General features: G+C 36.6%; 1 protein-coding gene across 1 annotated transcript in view; it reads right to left on the bottom strand.

Moving 5' to 3' along the window:
• SPATA16 (spermatogenesis associated 16) overlaps positions 1-12891 on the bottom strand; it is a 254015-nt gene that overhangs the window by 230035 nt on the left and 11089 nt on the right. The gene's annotated exons all lie outside the window — the stretch shown is intronic.

The raw sequence follows: 12891 nt of genomic DNA, 5'->3' as shown, positions 1-12891 counted from the left end.
TCCTCAGAAAGGCAGGTGGTCTAGAACTCAGTATAAAATACATTACTCACCTGAATAATAGACTTGGGAGTCTAAAGAAACCCCAGCTGCTTTCTCTGAAAATCTTCCAAAAAATGTGAGCACAATCTTTCCTAAATTTGTTTCTTTTATTACTAATGAAAATCTCATGTTTAAAAAGCTCATAGACAACTATTGTTCACAACAGGCTTTAAAGAAGAAAAGCATGACCTTCAGCCTTACACAAATGTGAGCCATAGTCTATCTTCAGTCTACCATATTAATATATTTACAGTAATGGTATCAACAATGTACATTATATAAAGAGGAGATATTTTCCTAAAATATTAATGCTCAATATGTATAACTAATAGTCTTTTGATTCCAAGATTCTGCATGTTATGTGCTTCTAGATTTGTTTCAAAAAATCAAGTGTTCTAAGATATAATAATTATTTAGTATGGTTGGTTCCTGCCGTTTAGGACTCTTTCTTTTCACCTATCACATTCTATTCTGGAAACAACTTTGTGGAGTAAATAGGAACAGGGACCACATTTTGCAAAGAAACTAAGGGATAGAGGGATTAAGTTCCTTCTCCAAGGTCACATTGGTTGGTCATTAGCAAAACCTACCCATTCAGACTGTTATTACCTTCGTAGGACTGCCACTCGCTAACCCCTAGCCTGGGATACTTCCTCTGTAACATGATGTTCTTTAGTATAGCTAATAGACATAGATCGGACCACAAAGATAGGAGAAAAATGCGAGAAAGAAGGGCTGCATATAATAAGATAACAATGAGATAAAAGCTAACACTTGTGCTTTTATCGTCAAGGTCAGTGTCCGACTCAAGATAAAAATCATGAGTCACTTCTCAAAACTTACTAATGTTGTTGATTATTTTCATTTGTTTGTTTGGAAGACAGTAGTTTGCCAAAGAAGACTCTTAAAACCAAACACCGCATGTTCTCACTCATAAGTGGGAGTTGAACAATGAGAACACGTGAACACAGGGAGGGGAACATCACCTACTGGGGCCTGTCGGGAGGTCGGGGGAAAGGGGAGGGAGAGCATTAGGACAAATACCTAATGCATGGGGGGCTTAAAACCTAGATGATGGGTTGATAGCTGCAGCAAACCACCATGGCACATGTATACCTATGTAACAAACCTGCACATTCTGCACATGTATCCCAGAACTTAAACAAATAAACAAACAAAGCATCCTGAACTGTGACCCATTAGATTTTTAAGTAAAGGAAGACCCATAACTGTTCCCATGGCTCTAACCTTTGAAGTACTTTCCCCCTCTGTATCATTGGACACATATGTCATCAGAAAAGGTTTACGGTCATACATGGACATATCAAAGGATCTACCTTGATGGTCTTTGTTATCTCATAAGAATGACTGAATTCCAATAATTCTAATAATAGCTATCTTGTTTATTAATTTGTAAAAGCTAAGTCCTAGAATATTTCCCCAATGATTCATAATGACACAGTAGAGTTGTGTTTCTATAGGATAAAGCATCTAAGTTTGAAATTTTTACCAGCCGGTGTTATGTTTAGTATTGAAGATCATCATGACTGTGAATCACAAGCCCCACCAACAGCTTCACTTTGGGCAAGACCCTGTTTCCTTTTCATCTCTTAGAAACATTGCTGGTTAGGCGCGGTGGCTCATGCCTGTAATCCCAGCATTTTGGGAGGCCGAGGCGGGCGGATCATCTGAGGTCAAGAGTTTGAAACCAGCCTGACCAACATGGTGAAACCCTGTCTTTACTAAAAATACAAAATTAGCCGGGCGTGGTGGCACATACCTGTAGTCCCAACTACTCGGGAGGCTGAGGCAGGAGAATCACTTGAACCCGGGAGACGGAGGTTGCAGTGCGCCGAGATCGTGCCATTGCACTCCAGCCTGGACAACAAGAGTGAAACTCCGTCTCAAAAAAAAAAAAAAAAAAAAAGGAGAAAGACATTGCTGGCATCCAACATCTTTTGGACTGCTAATGTGGCTACTCAGAGTAGCAAGGGGAAAACGGTCTTGGCCATCTCTTTATCTTTTGTTTGCTCTTGTGCCACATCTACATATGATTTGGATTGAGTAAAAATAAACTTTAGTCCTTCAGTTAAGATCTCTGTTGAATGAACACTCCCAGATATGTATCTATACCATTAAGTTTCTTTTGGTAGCAGAGATGCTGTTCTTGAAACTTGTTTAAAGCTCAAAATACCTGGTTTTAAGGGTTTCTGGTTCATTTTAATTTCCACAGTAGGCTGTTAAAAATATAAACAGGAAACACTGGTTTGTGAGCTGTTCTAACATTTTCATAATGCCTCCCCCAGGTATCTTATCTATTGAAACTCTCTCTACTTCAAGCACTAGAGGCTAAAATGTACCAGAATATCTGTAGTTGGTTGTCATTAGTAATATTTTTAGCATCTACAGCAGCATTACCTATCTCTGCTGTATTTATTTCACATATAAATGCATATAACACATATAAATGCTTAAAATTATCTTTATAGCCATTTCTTCTAAAGAATAATTGTTTTCTCTCTCTGCCTCCCTCTTTCCATTTCCCTCCTTCCCGTGCTCCTTTCCTCTGCCTATTTTCCTCCAAACTCCTCCCACTCCAATTCTCTTCCCAGATGTCCCTCACCCCAAGCCTTTTTCTTTCTGCAAGAAGGAAGGTTTTATTGTTTTTAAGAAATAAGATTTTGAGTACTTCTGCATTAGTCTTTAAACAGCTCTATAGAAATCATCATTTTGGTCTTCAGTGCATTTTTATACAAGAAAAAATAACAGGGGGAAAAAGTATATAAGGTGTACCTAGAGCACTCGGAATAAATATATAAGCAAATGTTTAGCTTTCAGACATCTGAAAGATCAATTATTCCCTATATATATATATAAGAAACTAATTCAGGTTCCCTCCCAAATTCAGAATAAATACCTGAATGTCTGAAAGTGTCATAAATGCACAGGATGAAAAAATATGGCCAAATCCAACCATTATTTTTCAGGGCTGGTTGAAAATCAGATGACTTTATTTCAGCCTGTGGTTTTGTTTTTTTTTTTTTTGAGACAGAGTCTTGCTCTGTCGCCCAGGCTGGAGTGCAGTGGCATGATCTTGGCTCACTGCAAGCTCCGCCTCCCAGGTTCACACCATTCTCCTGCCTCAGCCTCCCGAGTAGCTGGGGCTATGGGTGCCCGCCATGACACCCAGCTAATTTTTTTGTATTTTTAGTGGAGGTGGGGTTTCACCGTGTTTTTTTGTTTGTTTGTTTGTTTGTTTATAAAAATTGTCACACATGTACAGAAGACTTTTGGAACTGCTGCTATGGCTTTTTAAAAAATTATAAAATTCTATTTAAATAATCTGGAATTTGAGGCCTTTTACCACCTCACTCAATGTGTGTTTTCAACCTTATTTAGCACTCCTCCTATAAACTACTCTGAAGTCAAGCTGAACATCTTGTTAATTCCAAAAGATGTTCATTTTCAGTCTGTCAACTAAGAATTCCCCAACTTCCTATTCCCACCTCATTCTACCTGACCAAACCTACCAAGGAGTTATCCATTTTTACCTCCTCTGAATAATACCAATGGCATTTATAGCACTTATTTTTTACTTTTTATGTCGCAGTTATTCCTGATTTTTTCTTCCAATAAGCTCCCTAAAAGCAGAAATATACTTTACTCTTCTTGACATTAGTTCAGTGCTTTGCATAGAGTAGGCATTCAATAGATGTTGATCAATATGAATGCTGTCAATCAACAGCTAATTTACACATTCTTATTTAAGAGAAACAAAATTGGATTTTTTTTAAAAGGTACAGACTATAACTTTGAAGTTGTTTCTGAGATATATTTCTGGATTTATTTTTTGTTTTAAATTTCGTCTTGGGTAAAGTACATTTTCTTCTTTGATAGTTCAAGTGAATCATGTACCAACTAGATTTAAACTATCAACCTCTTCACTTTTTTTTAGTAGTCAAGTTGATTAACATGACATTAGTCAGTGTTTCTGAGACACTGAGCTACACTTTAACCATTACTTCAATAAAAATAATTTCAGAGAAAACCATTAGATAATCATTATGTATGTCATAGAAGTATTTGTTGATAACATTCTGTAAAAATGCTCATTCTTTAATTTAGAAGACAGCACTGTAAAATTGATTGCCTCATAGAATATGCCTTTAAAAAATTTTTAGCAAATATTGACATGAAACATGGGAACAATCTCCAAGGTTTTATAATAAATACAAGAAACAAAGAGAAGCTAATGTTCAATCATTTCCAGTGGGTAACCATTTTAAATGTATTCAGTGGATTTTCAACACATTTACGTTTTTTTTCTTCAAGTATTTCATCAAGTGTTCTGTTCTGTGTGGGAGTTTCTATTGCTTCATAGATTTAATCAGTGGTTTACATGGCTATTAGTACCACAGCTTATTTATTAAATTTTTGATTGAAATAGGCAGCTCAAACATGGGTAATTCAGCAAAAGAGAATCCTTAAAAATGTGCTCTCTGAAACATTCGACATCACAGTTGCTATGGTTTTCTTTCTTTAAAAAAAAAAAGATCTAATTTTAACTTGCTGTTAAATGTAACCAGTGAGACATTATGAGAAAAAAACACCTTGTTAGTCTACCAGTTCTTTTAAATGTTTTAAAAAACACACTACAAAATATTACTTCAATCCAATAATCATTTGTTGAGCACCTACTATGAGCAAGGTGCTGTGCTAGGTAATATGAGGGACACCAACGATGACTGAGACAAGGGTCTTGGCATTGTAGTGCTCATAGCTAGGAGTGGAGGTGGAGGATGAAAAGAGGAGATGTTGTTTATTAGACTATGAACTGCTGGAGAGGCAGAAATGTATCACAATCCTTTTTCTATATTGATGTGTAGTTTCTTCAGAGCCTGGAACATAACAGACCCTTAATGTACGTTTGTTGTTAGAATGAATGTGTGGCTGAGTTACCATATTCTACATTATATGGTAGCAATAATAGACATACTTCTGTGGGAACATGGGACTGATGCATTTCAAGATATTTGGGAAAGCTTTTTAGAAGAGGAACAAGTGTCCTTATGCAAGTAGTTGCTCTTCTCTTTTATCTGAGAACCTTCAAGAAATGGTACGTTATTATTAGAAGGTAGAGGAAAATTTGCCTTACAATGTTTTTTAAGAAATGCAAAATAAAACAAACCATCCAGTGTTACATCCATAATAATAACAACCAACAGGTACTACTCTCAGTTTATGAAGTGGTCTTGCTGGATTAACCCATTTGTTTCTCACAACTACTCTTTTGCATAAATATTTTTAGCCATATTTTCATAACAAAGAAAGCAAGAGGTTAAACAACTTGAAAGACATTACCAGGACAGTTTACCAAACCTGACTTGAACCCAGCGTGTCAAATTCCATGCTTTTTAGATAATAGGATAATATAGTCCTCTGCATTGCACCCCCAGTTGATTGGGGTTTGTACTTTCCTTTCATTAAAAGTTTTTTTTTTTTTAACTTAATAACGAGATATTTGACTTTACCGCTGTTTTACTGGGTGGGACTCCCTCTAAAATGATAACAAAGCAAACTAGCAATTTATAAGTTAACTTGAATATGTGAACCAAATTTGTTAAGAAAGGTATTAGATTTTTTTTTTTTTTTTTGAAACAGAGTTTCACTATTGTCACCCAGGCTGGACTGCAATGGCATGATCTCAGCTCACTGCAACCTCTGCCTCCCAGATTCAAGTGATTCTCCTGCCTCAACCTCCCGAGTATCTGGGATTACAGGCCCCAACCACCATGCCCAGCTAATTTTTGTTTTTTTAATAGATATGGGATTTCGCCCTGTTGGCCCAGCTGATCTTGAACTCCTGACCTCAGGTGATCCACCCACCTCAGCCTTCCAAAGTGCTGGGATTACAGATGTGAGCCACCACGCCCAGGCTGGTATTCGATTTTTAGTATTTTTAAAGATCTGTAGCTGTGAATGTAATTATGGCCCTGCTATATTGTAGCCATCATTAGATTCAGGAAAAAAACAATGTGGACACAAAACTTGTACATGAATAGATTCCAGGGATTCAAATTTAAAATTGCCAAGCCATTTGCTGATCACTAAGCCATCAAATGAGGAAAATGGCCTCAAAGCAACTATACTTCTTTGTATCTCAAACACTGTGAACATTTGTCATGTTGGATCAGAGGGAGCTTTAGAAGGGAGATTTTATCATGATATTAAGTAGTGGAAAGAGCGTTTGGTTTGGAACTGCAAGAAAGGTTTAAATTCTCTTTTATTATTTATTATTTGCATGTTTTAGGACAAATAATACAACCTCCCTAAACTTTCTTTCCCTTCTCTGGAAATTGGGAATGATCAGATACATGAGAATCATGTGAGAATCAAATGAGATGATCTATGGAAGAGAAGTTGCACTTAGTAAGAGAAGAGGTTTAGTAATTCCACAAGCAGCTCCTTGAATGAAAATGCCTTGGCTTTTTCCAAGGTTAATTCCTTTTGTTTGGATCCTGTCCCTCCATCCTCTCAATGACTTTGCTGCTGCAATTGTTATCTTTCCATACCACCTTTTCTTCTGTTATTGGACTGATCCTATTGATGCCTGTGCTGATGCAGCAGCCCTTTTAAGAAAAACAAAAACAAAAAACTCCCTTGACTTTCATATTGCCAAATTCGGTGGTCACCCCTAGACTCATATCTGCCAGATCTCGTAACAGCAGTCTTCACAGTTGACACTCTCTGTTTAATGGAATACTTTCTTCTCACTTTGTATGACACCATCGTCTTCCAGTTTTCCAATTACTTCACTCACCACTCATTCTCAGTATCCTAGATTGGCTCTTACTTTTCTCTTCCACTAAGAGCCCACCTGGAGCCCCTTCTTTTCTCCAGCTACATTCTCTCCTCAGGTGATTTTGTCCAGTTCTATGGTTTCAAATATCATCACACACACCTAACTACCCGTGTTACACCTCTAGTCCTTATATCATCCTAAAACATCAAAATTGTGTACTCCACTGTCTATGTCACATCTCTGCTTGGATTATCTAATATACATCTTAAATAATCTAATACAGCTTAACAATACCAAATATACATCTTAACAATACCAAAACAGATCTTTTAATTCCCATTCCCTAAAATTGTCCCTGTCTCAGTCTTCCCATCCCAGTCCATGCCAACCACATCCCCCCAATTGGCCAAGATAGAGCTTTACAAGTTATCCTTTATTCCTCTCTATCACTTAATCCCTATCCTACAGTCCATCATTTGGTCCTGTTGAGTCTCTTTCCAAGGTCTGCCTCTTTCCATATGTATGATCAATACCCTCCTCCAGGGCCCATGATCTCCTCTCTAGATTATTACAGTTGCTCCTCACACAGCAACTCAAGTCATCCTTTTAAATGAAAATCAGCTCCCACCTCATTCTTACTAAGACCTTTTAATGGCTGCCCGTAACACCTAGAATAGAATACAGTCTCTGATGCCTCTGCCTCCTTTGAAAACTCATCACGTATCTTTTCCCCTTGGTCTACTATGTTCCAGCCACCTGGCATTCCTTCTGTTCTGCTAATTTGACAAGTTCATTCCCAACTCAGAACCTTTGCACTGGTTTGGCCAGAATATTCTTTCCACTGTGATTTTTATGTTATTCAGATCATAGCTTAAATATTTGTTTGCAAAGAAGCCTTCTCTGATGAACTAGAGTAATCAGCCCTACCAAGGTGTGTAGGTATTTTAAGTCTCTCCATGCCACTCATCATAGTGGTGTTTACTTGTCTGCATTTCATTCATATTTATATTCCCCCACCAGAATGTGAGAGACTGCACTTTGTGTACTTAGTTCACTGCTATATACTCAGAATGTGCTCAACACGCAGTAAGTATTTGTTGACTGGAAAAATTGATGATGGTATCTTATTATACAATTAATGAAACGTTCAAAAGTATCTTTTTGTTGTTGTTATCACATCACTTTACAAAAGCTGAAAATTAGGCAGTCACCTAAATGTAAGTTAGATTTTTACAAATTGGCTTCAAAATGGAAAGCTTCTCTAGGCACTGTAGCATCCTGACTCTTTCTTTTTTCTTATTTTTGTGGTTTGTTACTCTAAGTCAACAATATTTATGATGTATCTACCCTGGTCTTTTTTATTTTAGTCTTTGTTAGGGAGTAAGTACTTTCTCTTATTCTTTGTTGACGTACAGCATGGCTTATTCAGAACCAGAACCTTCAGAAAAATCAGTCTCTTTTTTGGAGAAATGATAATTGTACAACTTGCTATCCTTATAAGTGTGGTCCATGAGGACTCAATTGTATTTCTTCGAAATACTTAACACAATTTGTAAAAACAATAACTCATCTGCTGTGGCAGGAATATGGAAGTAGAGGAAGTAATGTTTCAGTGTACTTTAGAGACCTTTGGCTACATTTCTTCTTGAAACATAAATGCAATCAGCTTGCCAAATTCATGAGCATCCTGAGACAAAGTTCAAATCTGGTTCTCTTTCTTTGCAAACACTGCTCTGTCTTCCTGTAAAAGTGATCCAAGTTTCTATCTACATAAGAGGGTGGATAGATGTGCAAAGAAAACGTAATTTCATTTAACTTTGGTCAACTCTTTAATTCTTTTTAGAAAGTTCTTTATTCTTAGACTTTCACATTTGGTTTCTTAAACTATAACTCAGTATTGTAGAAGTATAGAGATGAAGAATCTTTCAAAATCCTCTAGTCTCTTTATTTTGCAGATGAAGAAATGGAGCCTTAGGCAGGTGAAATGACCTGTTTATGGTCTCATAATGAATCAGTGCTTTTAACCACATTTTGCAGCTCTTTCAGAATTCTCTCTACCTTACTCCACTGCCTCCCACTACAATACACAAGGTAAATTGTTGTCACAATTTCCCAATGAAGAAATATGTTGGACAGTTCAGTGCTTTGTTTGCAGATATCCGCAAAATTAATGGACAGTAACTATGAAGATTTCTTGTTTTGAACCACCCTTCAATTTAGTTAATTGCTCTGAAACATGTTTTAAAGTTAAAGCTACTGAGAGGTGGGAAGTGCATCTTTTAAAAAATTCACAAGTTTTTATTTAAACCAATTTTAAGTTTACAGAAAAGTTGTACGAATATCAAGAACTCAAAATTGTGCTTTACCAATTTTAAACCTCCTGGTCACATTTATAATTCTCTTTTCCTAATGTGTGTGCGTGTGTGTGTGTGTGTGTGCATGCATGTGTGTGTGTGCACATGCAGAAATGTATAAAACATAAAACGTTTGTATTATTTTTGCTAAGCTGTTTGAAAGTAAGTTGTGTACATCAAGCCTCATTACCCCTTAAATGTTCAGTGCACATTTCCTAAGACTGAGGATATTTCCTTACTGTAACATAATACAGTTATCAAATCCAGGATGTTAACATTGATATGATACTATTGTCTAATCTACAGTCCCTATCCCTATTTTGTCTATTTTGTCAGGTGTCTCAATAATGTCCTGTTAGGACTTTTTTTTTCCTACGGAATAATGTATTGTATGTAGTTGTCACATCTCTTTAGTCTCTTTTACTCTGGAATAGTTCTTTTTTCAGCTTTTTTCTATCTTCCTTGACATAGCCAATTTTGAAGAGTACAAACCAGCTATTTTACAGAATCTACCTCAATTTGGATTTTTCTGATACTTCCTCATGATTAGATTCAGGTTAAGTGGCCTCAGCCAGAATACTACAGAATGAATGTGTGTGTTTCTCAGGGTATCACATTTGGAGGCATACAACGTCCACTTACTTTTCTTTGGTGATGTCAATTTTGATCACCTGGTCAAGATGTTATCTAGTTTTTCCAGAGTATAGTTACAGATTTTTCCTCATGTAACTTACATGCAATCTGTAGGAAGACACTTTGAGACCACGCAATTTCTTGCTTCCTCATCAAACTTTCCTCCCTCAATTTAGCATCCACTGATGATTCTTGTCTGAACCAATTTAAACTATGACGACTGTAAAATGGTGATTTTTCCTTTCCTAACTCATGACATCATAAGAGTACTCAGATGGAGGGCTGGTCATCATCAAAGTACAAATATTTTTAAATATAAAAATAAATTTTTAGCGCTGGAAGGGAATCACAGGGCAAATATGTTCTAACATCTTTAACGATGAGGGCTAGAGAGGGGGCACATCCCTATTTAGTGGCAATGGCAGGACTGAAGTTAGTTTACAGGCTCTGGTTCTAGGCTCCATTATATCCATCCATAAAGTAAATAAAAATTTATTTGTTAAAGACGTAATGTCCTCAGCAGTTAGAAGCACAAACTCATGGCATAAAGTAGGCAGAATAAAGGTGGATCACACAGTGGTGACTTTAAATATCCCTTTTTTTCTTAAGAATTTATTAATTAATTCAAACATTCATTTATGATTTACTAAGCAACAACTCTGTCATGACCTGTGTCAGTACTGGGATGCCTGTACTCACAAGAAGTTCATAGTTTAGTGGGCGATACTACTTTAGCATGCATCAGAATTCCCTGAAACCTTCTAGGTTCCAGGCCCCACAGATTTTGATTCAGTATGTCTGGGGTAATGCATAGGAATTTGAATGTTTAGTAAGCAGAAGAGGGCTGTATTGAAAACACCAGAGGTTCACATCATGCCAATGGTTATGGTATATGCTACCTTTCCTACTCCAACCTTTCCTACTCTCCTACCTTTCCTACTCCAACTCCCACCACTTGAATTGAAAAGTATTAGTAAAAAACAACACTGTCATAAAATGAATTTTAAAAATGTTTAACAAGGGTCAGATATTATAATTACTTTCTTGCTTCTTTTGAAATACTAAATGCTAGAGCAAGTTTTCCCAGAAAATTATTTTTTTTGGTAACGCTACTTTTCTCATGACATAAGCATATTCATGATTAGCTTACTCCAGGGGATACTGATATTGGTGGTCTGGTGAATCATGTTGGCCCCAGGTCAATGCATTCATATGCTTTATTTTGCTCAGGTAACACTGGTACCTGGGCTTGCACGGATGAAGCAGTCTGCCAGAAAGACAGAGGCTGCATTAGCTGTTGATGCTAAGGAAACACTTTAAAGTCTAAATGGCTACTCTCTTGAAAAATAAGTTTATAAGAATGAATTATTGGTAGACATTCACTCATCCATGTAGTCAACAAACTCTTGTTGAGCTCCTGCTAGGTAAAAATACAGGGCTAATTCCTGGGGAATTACAAAGATAAATAAAATAGACTGTGCTTCGTAGGAACTCAGGGGCAAGAGATCAGAGATGCTATCTGTCTTTCTCGGGAGGATGTTCCAAACTCAAGAACCAAAGTAGCATGGAAGACAGGACATGAATTTTGGATTTGGAGAGATGTAAGTTCAAATCCTAACTCTGTCTTTTCTTTGCTGAAGAAACTTTCAGCAAGTTACTTATCTTTTATGTATCTTGGTTTCCTTATCCAAACAACATGAATACTAACTAATTCCTCATAGAGATGATTGAAAGATTGACAAAATAACATGTGTTAAGAACTAATGCATCATCTGGCCCACAATCAGTTCTCTAAAGAGGACAGTTCCTATGGTGTTAAATATTGTGCTCTCTATATATTCTACTGCATGTGCAGACTTCTATGTATTCACTGTATATATATATATTTATATATAGTATTTATACATAAAACATAATAATGTTTAATTATTGGTGCCTTGTTTTACATTGTGAAACTGTTTATACATAAACACTCATCTGTATAATTTTTCTTCTTAAAAATACTAAGTTGGCAATTAATATTTACATGAAAATTGAGTCAAAACATTTGTTCCCTGAGGATTTTGCATCCTGAAGAATAGTCTGTACAACTGGGGAACACCTATCACAAACAGGGATGGCTGACACACCTTCCAGTGTTATCATACACCAAGCAAATAACGCATGATCCACTGGAATGGGTACACAATGGGTAATGAACGAATAGTATTTTCCATTACCTCACAAATAGAACCTGAGGCGTGAAGATGAGACTGCTCCTTAATTATTTTCTGCAGAGTTTGAATTGGATGTTTATTTTCATCTTAGATCATTACATATCACTGTAAAGTGTCTTTTGGAGTGGAATGGAGACAGGTAAAGATGAACATAGAAATCATATAATTGGCCAGGTGCTGTAGCTCACGCCTGTAATCCCAGCACTTTGGGAGGTCGAGGCTGCAGATCATGAGGTTAAGAGATCAAGACCATCCTGTCCAACATGGTGAAACCTCATCTCTACTAAAAATACAAAAATTAGCTGGGTGTGGTGGTGTGTGACTGTCGTCTCAGCTACTTGGTAGGCTGAGGCAGAAGAATCACTTGAACCTGAGAGTCAGAGGTTACAGTGAGCTGAGATTGTGCTACTGAACTCGTCTGGTGACAGAGTGAGACTCCATCTAAAAAAAAAAAATTCTATAATCCCTAAACATCTTGTATAATACAGCTTTCACCATTGTCATTCTAATATTTTATAATAGATTACAGTGCATTTTAACTTAACCCCTACACTGTCCTTCCTTTTACAAGTTGCAGAATAAACGCTCATTTTTAACACTTGAGAAACTGTTGGTTGAGATTTTTCCATATGATTTGCCTGAGGATAAATAGCACAATGTTGATGGCACTTATTACAGAACCTAGTAGAGACAGACAGTAAAAAATGATCTGTTTATCTACATATGCTATCAAGCCACTTCCTGTCATAAACAGTTGAGCCAAAAGTAGGGCTCACCTAATTCTTTGCAAGATTCTTGTTTTGATAGTATACTAAAGATAATATAATTATAAAATGCTTTCAAATGT

This window comes from Theropithecus gelada, chromosome 2, assembly GCF_003255815.1.
Source record: "Theropithecus gelada isolate Dixy chromosome 2, Tgel_1.0, whole genome shotgun sequence".
Taxonomy (NCBI): Eukaryota; Metazoa; Chordata; class Mammalia; order Primates; family Cercopithecidae; genus Theropithecus; species Theropithecus gelada.
This window is presented reverse-complemented; position numbering and strand designations above follow the sequence as displayed.